General features: G+C 35.8%; 1 long non-coding RNA gene across 1 annotated transcript; it reads left to right on the top strand.

Annotated features, from left to right (window-relative positions):
• The first annotated feature begins 2,050 nt into the window (after positions 1-2,050).
• On the top strand, positions 2,051-12,064 carry LOC131237376 (uncharacterized). The gene is made up of 3 exons (XR_009167206.1): positions 2,051-2,144; positions 5,351-5,489; positions 11,912-12,064. It is a non-coding gene; the product is annotated as an uncharacterized LOC131237376 (long non-coding RNA).
• The last annotated feature ends 764 nt before the right edge of the window (positions 12,065-12,828 follow it).

The following is a 12,828-nucleotide window of genomic DNA, read 5'->3' as shown; positions in this document are numbered from 1 at the left end:
TTTAGGGATTTGAGAATACATTTAGGTTTTAGGTTTAGGTTTAAGTTATAGGATATAGGTTTAGGTTCAGGTTTAGGTTAAGATTTTGGTTGAGGTTTAGGTTTAGGTTATAAGCTATAGGTTTAGGGACTTGAGAATAGGTTAAGGTTTAGGTTTAGGAAATCGGGTTCGGGTCCGGGATCGGGTTTAGGTTTGGGTTTTCAAGTTTATGTTTGGGTTTAGGTTAGGGAATTGAGATTAGGATTAGGTGTAGGTTTAGGTTTAGGGATTTGAGAATACATTTAGCTTTTAGGTTTAGGTTTAGGTTATAGGTTATAGGTTTAAGTTAAGGTTTGGGTTTAGGTATGGGTTTAGGTTATAAGCTATAAGGATAAGGAATTGAGAATAGGTTAAGGTTTGAGTTTAGGAATTCGGCTTCGGGTTCGAGATCTGGTTTAGGTTTGGGTTTTCAAATTTTGGTTTAAGTTAGGTAGTTGAGATTAGTATTAGGTGTAGGTTTAGGTTTAGTTATTTGAGAATACACTTAGGTTTTAGGTTTTGGTTTTGGTTATAGGTTTAGGTTAAGGTTTAGGTTTAGGTTTTGGTTTAGGTTATAAGCTATAGGTTTGGGGAATTAAGAATAGGTTAAGGTTTAGGTTTAGTTTAAAAGCTATAGGTTTAGGGAATTGAGAATAGGTTAAGGTTTTGGTTTATGAAATCGGGATAGTGTTCGGGAAGGGGTTTAGGTTTAGGTTTTCATGTTTAAGTTTAGGTTTAAGTTAGCGAGTTAAGATTAGGATTAGGTGTAGGTTTAGGTTTAGGGATTTGAGAATACGTTAGGTTTTACGTTTAGGTTTAGATTATAGGTTACAGGTTTACGTTTTGGTTTTGCTTTATGTTTAGGTTATAAGCTATAGGTTTAGGTTTAGGTTTAAGTTGGGGAATTGAGAATTGGTTAAGGTTTATGTTTAGGAAATCGGGTTCGGGTTCGGGATCGGGTATAGGTTTGGGTTTTCAAGTTTAGGTTTAGGTTTAGGTTGGGGAATTAAGATTAGGATTAGGTGTAGGTTTAGGTTTAGGGATTTTAGAATACATTAGCTTTTAGGTTTAGTTATAGGTTATAGGTTATAGGTTTAGGTTTAGGTTATAAGCTATAGGTTTAAGGAATTGAGAATAGGTTAAGGTTTAGGTTTAGGTAAACGGGTATAGGTTCGGGATCGGGTTTAGGCTTGCATTTTCAAGTTTAGGTTTACGTTAGGGTGTAGAGATTAGGTTTAGGTGAAGGTTTGGGTTTCGGGATTTGATAATACATTAGGTTTTAGGTTTAGGTTTAGGTTATAGGTAATAGGTTTAGGTTATAAGCAATAGGTTTAGGGAATTGAGAATAGCTTAAAGTTTAGGTTTAGGAAATCGGGTTCGGGTTCGGGATCGAATTTAGTTTTGGGTTTTCAAGTTTAGGTTTAAATTTAGGTTAGGGAGTTGAGATTAGGATTAGGTGTAGGTATAGGTTTAGGGATTTAAGAATACATTTAGGTTTTATGTTTAGGTTATAGATTGTAGGTTTAGGTTTAGGTTTAGGTTATAAGCAACAAGTTTAGGGAATTGAGAATAGGTTAAGGTTTAGGTTCAGGAAATCGGGCTCGAGTTCGGGATCGGGTTTAGGTTTGGGTTTTCTGGTTAGGGAGTTGAGATAAGGATTAGGTGTAGGTTTAGGTTTAGGGATTTGAGAATACATTTAGGTTTTAGGTTTAGGTTTAGGTTATAGGATATAGGTTTAGGTTTAGGTTTAGGTTAAGGTTTAGGTTTAGGTTTAGGTTTAGGTTATAAGCTATAGGTTTAGGGACTTGAGAATAGGTTAAGGTTTAGGTTTAGGAAATCGGGTTCGGGTTCGGGATCGGGTTTAGGTTTGGGTTTTCAAGTTTAGGTTTAGGTTTAGGTTAGGGAGTTGAGATTAGGATTAGGTGTAGGTTTAGGTTTCGGGATTTGAGAATACATTCAGGTTTTAGGTTTAGGTTTAGGTTATAAGATATAGGGTTTAGGTTTTAGCTTAAGGCTTAGGTTTGGGAAATCGGGTTCGAGTTCTGGATTGGGTTTAGGTTTGTGTTTTCAAGTTTAGGTTTAGGTTTAGGTTAGGGAGTTGAGATTGGGATTAGGTGTAGGTTTAGGTTTGGGGATTTAAGAATACATTTAGGTTTTCGGTTTAGGTTTAGGTTATAGGATATAGGATTTGGTTTAGGTTTAGGTTAAGGTTTAGGATTAGGTTTAGGTTTAGGTTCTAAGCTTAGGTTTAGGCACTTGAGAATAGGTTAAGGTTTAGGTTTAGGAAATCGGGTTCGGGTTCGGGATCGGGTTTAGGTTTGGGTTTTCAAGTTTAGGTTTAGGTTTAGGTTAGGGAGCTGAGATTAGGATTAAGTGTAGGTATAGGTTTAGGGATTTGAGAAGAAATTTAAGTTTTAGGTTTTGGTTTCGGTTATAGAATATAGGGTTTAGGTTTTAGCTTAAGGTTTAGGTTTGGGAATTCGGGTTCGGGTTCCGGATCGGGTTTAGGTTTGTGTTTTCAAGTTTAGGTTTAGGTTTAGGTTAGGGAGTTGAGATTACGATTAGGTGTAGGTTTTGGTTTACGGATTTAAGAATACATTTAGGTTTTAGGTTTAGGTTATAGATTATAGGTTTAGCTTTAGGTTTAGGTTATAAGCTAGAGGTTTAGGGACTTGAGAATAGGTTAAGGTTTAGGTTTAGGAAATCTGGTTCGTGTTCAGGATCGGGTTTAGGTTTGGGTTTTAAAGTTTACGTTTAGTTTTAGGTTAGGGAGTTGAGATTAGGATTTGGAGTAGGTTTAGGTTTAGGCATTTGAGAATACATTAGGTTTTAGGTTTAGTTTTACGTTAAAAGCTATAGGTTTAGGTAATTGAGAATAGGTTAAGGTTTAGGCTTAGGAAATCAGCTTCTGGTTCGGAATCGGGTTTAGGTTTGGGTTTTCAAGTTTAGGTTTAGGATAGGTAGTTAAGATTAGGATTAGGTGTAGGTTTAGGTTTTGGGATTTGAGAAAACATTTAGGTTTTAGGTGTATGTTTAGGTTATATGTTATAGGTTTACGTTAAGGTTTAGGTTTAGGTTTTAAGCAATAGGTTTAGGTAATTGAGAATAGGTTAAGGTTTAGGTTTAGGAAATCGGGTTCGGGTTCGAGATCGGGTTTAGGTTTGGGTTTGGGTTTGGGTTCGAGATCGGGTTTAGGTTTGGGTTTTCAAGTTTAAGTTTAGGTTTAAGTTAGGGAGTTGAGATAAAGATTAGGTGTAGGTTTAGGTTTAGGGATTTGAGAATACATTAGGTTTTAGGTTTATGTTTAGATAATAGGTTACTGGTTTAGGCTTAGGTTTATCTTTTGGTTTAGGTTATAACCTATAGGTTTAGGGAATTGAGAATAGGTTAAGGTTTAGGTTCAGGAAATCGGGCTCGGGTTCGGGATCGGGTATAGGTTTGGGTTTTCAAGTTTAGGTTTAGGTTTAGGTTAGGGAGTTGAGATTAGGATTAGGTGTAGGTTTAGCTTTTGGGATTTGAGAATACATTAGCTTTTAGGTTTAGGTTTAGGTTATAGGTTATAGGTTTAGGTTTAGGTTTAGGTTTAGGTTTTAAGCTATAAGTTTAAGGAATTGAGAATAGTTTAAGGTTTAAGTTTAGGAAATCGGGTACAGGTTCAGGATCGGGTTTTGGTTCGGATTTTCAAGTTTAGGTTTAGGTTAGGGAGTTGAGATTTGGATTCGGTGTTGGTTTAGGTTTTGGGATTTGAGAATACATTAGGTTTTAGGTTTAGGTTTAGGTTATAGGTAATAGGTTTCGATTATAAGCTATAGGTTTAGGGAATTGAGAATAGCTTAAGGTTTAGGTTCAGGAAATCGGGCTCGGGTTCGGGATCAGGTTTAGGTTTGGGCTTTCAAGTTTAGGTTTAGGTTTAGGTTAGGGAGTTGAGATTAGGATTATGTGTAGGTTTAGGTTTGGGGATTTGAGAATACATTTAGGTTTTAAGTTTAGGTTTAGGTTATAGGATATAGGTTTAGGTTGAGGTTTAGGTAAAGGTTTAGGTTTAGGGATTTGAGAATACATTTAGGTTTTAAGTTTAGGTTTAGGTTATAGGATATAGGTTTAGGTTGAGGTTTAGGTAAAGGTTTAGGTTTAGGTTTAGGTTTAGGTTATAGGCTATAGGTTTCGGGACTTGAGAATAGGTTAAGGTTTAGGTTTAGGGAATCGGGTTCGGGTTCGGGATCGGGTTTCGGTTTGGGTTTTCAAGTTCACGTTTATGTTTTGGTTAGGGAGTTGAGATTAGGATTAGGTGTAGGTTTAGGTTTAGGGATTTGAGAATACATTAGGTTTTAGGTTTAAATTTAGGTTATAAGCTATAGGTTTAGGGAATTGAGAATAGGTTAAGGTTCAGGTTTAGGAAATCAGCTTTGGGTTCGAGATTGGGTTTAGGTTTGGGTTTTCCAGTTTAGGTTTAGGTTAGGTAGTTGAGATTAGGATTAGGTGTAGGTTTAGGTTTAGGGATTTGAGAATACATTTAGGTTTTAGGTTTAGGTTTCGGTTATAGGTTATAGGTTTAGGTTAAGGTAAAGGTTTAGGTTATTAGCTATAGGTTTAGGGAATTGAGAATAGGTTAAGGTTTTGGTTTAGGTTATAAGCTATAGGTTTAGTGAATTGAGAATAGGTTAAGGTTTAGCTTTATGAAATCGGGTTCGGGTTCAGGATCGGATTTAGGTTTGGGTTTTCAAGTTTAAGTTTAGGTTTAAGTTATGGAGTTGAGATTAGGATTAGGTCTAGGTTTAGGTTTAGGGATTTAAGAATACATTAGGTTTTAGGTTTAGGCTTAGATTATAGGTTACTGGTTTAGGTTTAGGTTTAGGTTTAGGTTATAAGCTGTAGGTTTAGGGATTTGAGAATTGGTTAAGGTTTAGGTTTAGGTTTAGGTTAAGGAAATCGAGTTCGGGTTCGGGATCGGGTATAGGTTCGGGTTTTCAAGTTTAGGTTTAGGTTTAGGTTAGGGTGTTGAGATTAGGATTAGGTGTTGGTTTAGGTTTAGGGATTTGAGAATACATTATATTTTAGGTTTAGGTTTAGGTTATAGGTTATAGGTTTAGGTTTACGTTTAGGTTTTGGTAATAAGCTATAGGTTTAAGGAATTGAGAATAGGTTATGGTTTAAGCTTAGGAAAATGGGTACAGGTTTGGGATCGGGTTTAGGTTTAGGTTTTCAAGTTTAGGATTAGGTTAGGGAGTTGAGATTAGGATTAGGTGTAGGTTTAGGTTTAGGATTTGAGAATACATTAGGTTTTAGGTTTAGGTTTAGGTTATAGGTAATAGTTTTAGGTTATAAGCTATAGGTTTAGGGAATTGAGAATAGCTTAAGGTTTAGGTTTAGGAAATCGGGTTCGGGTTCAGGATCGGGTTTAGGCTTGGGTTTTCAAGTTTAGGTTTAGGTTTAGGTTAGGGAGTTGAGATTGGGTTTAGTGGTAGGTTTAGGTTTAGGGATTTAAGAATACATTTAGGTTTTAGGTTTTGGTTATAGATTATAGTTTTAGGTTATAAGCAATAGGTTTAGGGAATTGAGAATAGGTTAAGGTTTAGGTTCAAGAAAACGGGGTCGGGTTCAGGATCGTGTTTAGGTTTGGGTTTTCAAGTTTGGGTTTAGGTTTAGGTTTGGGAGTTGAGATTAGGATTAGGTGTAGGTTTAGGTTTAGGGATTTGAGAATACATTTAGGTTTTAGCTTTAGGTTTAGGTTATAAGATATAGGTTTAGGTTCAGGTTTAGGTTAAGATTTAGGTTTAGAATTAGGTTTAGGTTATAAGCTTTAGGTTTAGGGACTTGGGAATAGGTTAAGGTTTAGGTTTAGGAAATCGGGTTCGGGTTCGGGATCGGGTTTAGGTTTAGGTTTTCAAGTTTACGTTTAGGTTTATGTTAGGGAGTTGAGATTAGGATTAGGTGTAGGTTTAGGTTTAGGGATTTGAGAATACATTTAGGTTTTAGGTTTAGGTTTAGGTTATAGGATATCGGTTTAGGTTTAGGTTAAGGTTAAGGTTTAGGTTTAGGTTTAGGTTTAGGTTATAAGCTATAGGTTTAGGGACTTGAGAATAGGTTAAGGTTTTGGTTAAGGAAATCGGGTTCATGTTCAGGATTGGGTTTAGGTTTTGGTTTTCAAGTTTACGTTTTAGTTTAGGTTAGGGAGTTGAGATTAGCATTAGGTGTTGGTTTAGATTTAGGGATTTGAGAATACATTAGGTTTTAGGTTGAGGTTTAGGTTATAAGTTATAGGTTTTAGGAATTGTGAATTGGTTAAGGTTTAGGTTTAGGAAATCGGGTTCGGGTTCGAGATCGGGTTTGGGTTTTGCGTTTTAAAGTTTAGGTTCAGGTTAGGTTGTTGAGATTAGATTTAGGTGTAGGTTTAGGTTTAGGGATTTGAGAATACATTTAGGTTTTAGGTTTAGGTTTAGGTTATAGGTTATAGGTTTAGGTTATAGGTTATAGGTTTAAGTTAAGGTTTTGGTTTACGTTTGGGTTTAGGTTATACGCTATGGGTTTAGGGAATTGAGAATAGGTTAAGGTTTCTGTTTAGGAAATCGCGTTCGCGTTCGAGATTGGGTTTAGGTTTGGGTTTTCAAGTTTAGGTTTAGGTTAGGTAGTTGAGATTAGGATTAGGTGTAGGTTTAGGTTTAGGGATTTGAGAATACATTTAGGTTTTAGGTTTAGGTTTCGGTTATAGGTTATAGGTTTAGGTTAAGGTATATGTTTTGGTTTAGGTTTAGGTTATAAGCTATAGGTTTAGGGAATTGAGAATAGGTTAAGGTTTAGGTTTAGGTTATAAGCTATAGGTTTAGGGAATTGAGAATAGGTTAAGGTTTAGGTTTAGGAAATTGGGTTCGGGTTTGGTATCGGGTTTTGGTTTGGGTTTTCAAGTTTATGTTTAGGTTCAATTTAGGGAGTTGAGATTAGGATTAAGTGTAGCTCTAGGTCTACGTTTAGGGATTTGAGAGTACATTAGGTTTTAGGTTTAGGTTTTGACTATTGGTTATAGGTTTAGGTTTATGTTTAGCTTTAGGTTTAGTTTTTAAGCTATAGAATTAGGGAATTGAGAATAGGTTAAGGTTTAGGTTTAGGAAATCGGGTTCGGGTTCGGGATCGGGTCTAGGTTTGGGTTTTCAAGTTTAGGTTTAGGTTTAGGTTGGGGAGTTGAGATTAGGATTAGGTGTAGGTTTAGGTTTAGGGATTTGATAATACATTAGCTTTTAGGTTTAGGTTTAGGTTATAGGTTATAGGTTTAGGTTTATGTTTAGGTTTAGGTTATAAGCTATATGTTTAAGGAATTGAGAATAGGTTATGGTTTAGGTTTAGGTAAACGGGTACAGGTTCGGGATCGGGTTTAGGTTTGGGTTTTCAAGTTTAGGTTTAGGTTAGGGAGTTGAGATTAGGATTAGGTGTTGGTTTTGGTTTACAGATTTGAGAATACATTAGGTTTTAGGTTTCTGTTTAGGTTATAGGTAATAGGTTTAGGTTATAAGCTATAGGTTTAGGGAATTGAGAATAGCTTAAGGTTTAGGTTTGGGAAATCGGGTTCGGGTTCGGGATCGGGTTTAGGTTTGAGTTTTCAAGTTTAGGTTTAGGTTTAGGTTAGGGAGTTAAGATTAGGATTAGGTGGAGGTTTAGGTTTGGGGATTTAAGAATACGTTTAGGTTTTAGGTTTAGGTTAAAGATTATAGTTTTAGGTTTAGGTTTAGGTTTTAAGCGATAGGTTTAGGGAATTGAGAATAGGTTAAGGTTTAGGTTCAGGAAATCAGGCTCGGGTTCGGGATCAGGTTTAGGTTTGGGTTTTCAAGTTTAGGTTTAGGTTTAGGTTAGGGAGTTGACATTAGGATTAGGCGCAAGGTTAGGTTTAGGGATTTGAGAATACATTTAGGTTTTAGGTTTATGTTTAGGTTATATTATATAGGTTCAGGCTTAGGTTTTGGTTAAGGTTTAGGTTTAGGTTTAGGTTTAGGTTATAAGCTATAGGTTTATGGACTTGAGAATAGGTTAAGGTTTAGGTTTAACAAATTGGGTTTGGGTTCGGGATTGGGTTTAGGTTTGGGTTTTTGAGTTTACTTTCAGGTTTAGGTTAGGAAGTAGAGATTAGGATTAGGTGTAGTTTTAGGTTTAGGGATTTGAGAATACAATAGGTTTTAGGTTTAGGTTTAGGTTATAAGTTATAGGTTTAGGGAAGTGAGTATAGGTTTAGGTTTAGGTTTAGGAAATCGGGTTCGGGTTCGGGATCGGGTTTAGGTTTGGATTTTCAAGTTTAAGTTTAGGTTTAAGTTAGGGAGTTGAGATTAGGATTAGGTGTAGGTTTTGGTTTAGGGATTTGAGAATACATTAGGTTTTATGGTTTTTGTTTAGATTATAGGTTACAGGTTTATTTTTAGGTTTAGCTTTAGGTTAGGTTATAAGCTATAGGTTTACGGAATTGAGAATAGGTTAAGGTTTAGGTTTAGGAAATCGGGTTTGGGTTCGGGATCGGGTATAGGTTTGGGTTTTCAAGTTTAGGTTTAGGTTTAGGTTAGGGAGTTAAGATTAGGATTAGGTGTAGGTTTAGGTTTGGGGATTTGAGAATACATTAGCTTTTAGGTTTAGGTTTAGGTTATCGATTATAGGTTTAGGTTTAGGTTTTGGTTTAGTTTATAAGCTATGGGTTTAAGGAAATGAGAATCGGTTAATGTTTAGGTTTAGGAAATCGGGTACAGCTTCGGGATCGGGTTTCGGTTTGGGTTTTCAAGTTTAGGTTTAGGTTAGGTAGTTAAGATTAGGATTAGGTGTATGTTTAGGTTTAGGGATTTGAGAATATATTAGGTTTTAGGATAAGGTTTAGGTTATAAGTAATAGGTTTAGGTTATAAGCTATAGGTTTAGGGAACTGGGAATAGCTTAAGGTTTAGGTTTCGATAAACGGGTTCGGGTTCGGGATCGGGTTTAGGTTTGGGTTTTCAAGTTTAGGTTTAGGTTTAGGTTAGGGAGTTGAGATTAGGATTAGGTGTAGGTTTTGAGATTAGGATTAGGTGTAGGTTTAGGTTTAGGGATTTAAGAATACATTTAGGTTTTAGGTTAAGGTTATAGATTATAGGTTTAAGTTTAGGTTTAGGTTTTAAGCAATATGTTTAGGGAATTGAGAATAGGTTAAGGTTTAGGTTCAAGAAATCGTGCTCAGGTTCGGGATCGGGTTTAGGTTTGGGTTTTCATGTTTAGGTTTAGGTTTAGGTTAGGGAGTTGAGATTAGGATTTGGTGTAGGTTTAGGTTTAGGGATTTGAGAATACATTTAGGTTTTAGGTTTAGGTTTAGGTTATAGGATATAAGTTTAGGTTTAGGTTTAGGTTATGGTTTAGGTTTAGGTTTAGGTTTAAGTTATAAGCTATAGGTTTAGCGACTTAAGAATAGGTTAAGATTTAGCTTTTGGAAATCAGGTTCGGGTTCAGGATCGGGTTTAGGTTTAGGTTTTCAAGTTTACGTTGAGGTTTAGTTTAGGGAGTTGAGATTAGGATTAGGTGTAGGTTTGGGTTTAGGGATTTGAGAATACATTTAGGTTTTAAGTTTAGGTTTCTGTTATAGGATATAGGTTTAGGTTTAGGTTTAGGTTAAGGTTTAGGTTTAGGTTTAGGTTTAGGTTATAAGCTATAGGTTTAGGGACTTGAGAATAGGTTAACGTTTAGGTTTAGGAAATCGGGTTCGGGCTCGGGGTCGGGTTTAAGTTTGAGTTTTCAAGTTTACGTTTAGGATTAGTTTAGGGAGTTGAGATTAGGATTAGGTGTAGGTTTAGGTTTAGGGATTTGAGTATACATCAGGTTTTTGGTTTATGTTTAGGTTATAAGCTATAGGTTTAGAGAATTGAGAATAGGTTAAGGTTTAGGTTTAGGAAATCGGGTTCGGGTTCGAGATCGGGTTTAGGTTTGGATTTTCAAGTTTAGGTTTAGGTTAGGTAGTTGAGATTAGGATTAGGTGCAGGTTTAGGTTTTGGAATTTGAGAATACATTTAGGCTTTTGGTTTAGGTTTAGGTTATAGGTTATAGGTTTAGGTTAAGGTTTATGTTTTGGTTTAGGTTTTGGTTATAAGCTATAGGTTTAGGGAATTGAGAATAGGTTAAGGTTTAGGTTTAGGAAATCGGGTTCGGATTCAGGATCGGGTTTAGGTTTGGGATTTCAAGTTTAAGTTTAGGTTTAATTTAGGGAGTTGAGATTAGGATTAGGTGCAGGTTTAGGTTTAGGGATTTGAGAATACATTAGGTTTTAGGTTTAGGTTTAGGTTATAGGTTATAGGTTTAGTTTTAGACTTAGGTTTAGGTTTTGGTATAGGTTATAAGCTATAGGTTTAAGGAATTAAGAATAGGTTGAGGTTTAGGTTTAGGAAATCGGGTACAGGTTCGGGATCGAGTTTAGGTTTGGGTTTTCAAGTTTAGGATTAGGTTAGGGAGTTGAGATTAAGATTAGGTGTAGGTTTAGGTTTAGGGATTTGAGAATACATTAGGTTTTAAGTTTAGGTTTAGATTGTAGGTTACAGGTTTAGGTTTTAAGCTATAGGTTTAAGGAATTAAGAATAACTTAAGGTTTAGGTTTGGGAAATCGGGTTCGGGTTCCGAATCGGGTTTAGGTTTGGGTTTTCAAGTTTAGGTTTAGGTTTAGGTTACGGAGTTGAGATTAGGATTAGGTGTAGGTTTAGGTTTAGGGATTTAAGAATATATTTAGGTTTTAGGTTTAAGTTATAGATTATAGGTTTAGGTTTAGGTTTAGGTTATGAGCAATAGGTTTAGGGAATTGAGAATAGGTTAAGGTTTAGGTTCAAGAAATCGGGCACGGATTCGGGATCGGGTTTGGGTTTGGGTTTTCAAGTATAGGTTTAGGTTTAGGTTAGGGAATTGAGATTAGGATTAGGTGTAGGTTTAGGTTTAGGGATTTGAGAATACTTTTAGGTTTTAGGTTTAGATTTAGGTTATAGGATATAGGTTTTGGTTTAGGTTTTGGTTAAGGTTTAGATTTAGGTTTAGGTTTAAGTTATAAGCTATAGGTTTAGGGACTTGAGAATAGGTTAAGGTTTAGGTTTAGGAAATCGGGTTTGGGTTCGGGATCGGGTTTAGGTTAGGGTTTTCAAGTTTACGTTTAGGTTTAGGTTAGAGAGTTGAGATTAGGATTAGGTGTAGGTTTAGGTTTAGGGATTTGAGAATACATTAGGTTTTAGGTTTAGGTTTAGGTTATAAGCTATAGGTTTAGTTTAGGTTTGGGTTTTGGTTATAAGCTATAGCTTTAAGGAATTGAGAATAGGTTAAGGTTTAGGCTTAGGAAATTTGGTACAGGTTCGGGATTGGGTTTAGGTTTAGGTTTTCAAGTTTAGGATTAGGTTAGGGAGTTGAGATTATGATTAGGTGTAGGTTTAGGTTTAGGGATTTGAGAATACATTAGGTTTTAGTTTTAGGTTTAGGTTATAGGTAATTGGTTTAAGTTTTAAGCTATAGGTTAAGAGAACTGAGAGTAGGCAAAGGTTTAGGTTCAGGAAATCGGGATTGGGTTCGGGATCGTGTTTAGGTTTGGGTTTTCAAGTTTAGGTTTAGGTTTAGGTTAGGGAGTTGAGATTAGGATTTGGTGTATGTTTAGGTTTTCGAATTTGAGAATACATTTAGGTTTTAGGTTAAGGTTTAAATTTTAGGTTATGGGTTTAGGTTTAGGTCATAAGCTATAGGTTTAGGGAATTGAGATTAGGGTATGGTTTAGGTTTAGGAAGTCGGGATCAGGTTCTGGGTCGGGTTTAGGTTTGGGTTTTCAAGTTTAGGTTTAGGTTTCGGTGGGAGTTGAGATTAGGATTAGGTGTAGGTTTAGGTTTAGGGATTTGAGAATACATTAGGTTTTAGGTTTAGGTTTAGGTTATAAGCTATAGGTTTAGGGATTTGAGAATAGGTTAAGGTTTAGGTTTAGGAAATCGGGTTCGGGTTCGAGATCGGGTTTAGGTTTGGGTTTTCAAGTTTAGGTTTAGGTTTAGGTTAGGGAGTTGAGATTAGGATTAGGTGTAGGTTTAGGTTTAGGGATTTGAGAATACATTTTAGGTTTAGGTTTAGGTTATAGGTTATAGGTTTAGGTTTAGATTTAGGTTTAGGTTTAGGTTAAGGTTTAGGTTTGATCGGGTTTAGGTTTCGGTTTTCAAGTTTAGGTTTAGGTTAGGTAGTTGAGATTAGGATTAGGTGTAGGTTTAGGTTTCGGGATTTGAGAATACATTTAGGTTTTAGGTTTAGGTTTAGGTTATAGGTTATAGGTTTAGGCATTGATTTAGGTTATAAGCTATAGGTTTAGGGAATTGAGAAATGGTTAAGGTTTAGATTTAAGAAATCGGGTTCGGGTTCGAGATCGGGTTTAGGTTTAGGATTTCAAGTTTAAGCTTAGGTTTAATTTGGGGAGTTGAGATTAGGATTAGGTGAAGGTTTTGGTTTAGGGATTTGAGAATACATTAGCTTTTAGGTTTAGGTTTAGATTATCTGTTACAGGTTTATGTTTAGGTTTAGCTTTTGGTTTAAGTTATAAGCTATAGGTTTAGGGAATTAAGAATAGGTTAAGGTTTAGGTTTAGGAAATCGGGTTTGGGTTCGGGATCGGGTATAGGTTTGGGTTTTCAAGTTTAGGTTTAGGTTTTGGTTAGGGAGTTGAGATTTGGATTTGGTGTAGTTTTAGGTCTAGGGATTTGAGAATACATTAGCTTTTAGGTTTCGGTTTAGGTTATAGGTTATAGGTTTAGTTTTAGGTTTGGGTTTTGGTTATAAGCTATAGCTTTAAGGAATTGAGAATAGGTTAAGGTTTAGGCTTA

The sequence above is a fragment of the Magnolia sinica genome, chromosome 2 (genome assembly GCF_029962835.1).
Source record: "Magnolia sinica isolate HGM2019 chromosome 2, MsV1, whole genome shotgun sequence".
Classification (NCBI taxonomy): domain Eukaryota; kingdom Viridiplantae; phylum Streptophyta; class Magnoliopsida; order Magnoliales; family Magnoliaceae; genus Magnolia; species Magnolia sinica.
The sequence above is the reverse complement of the archived record's forward strand: the minus strand, read 5'-3'. Positions and strand labels throughout refer to the sequence as shown.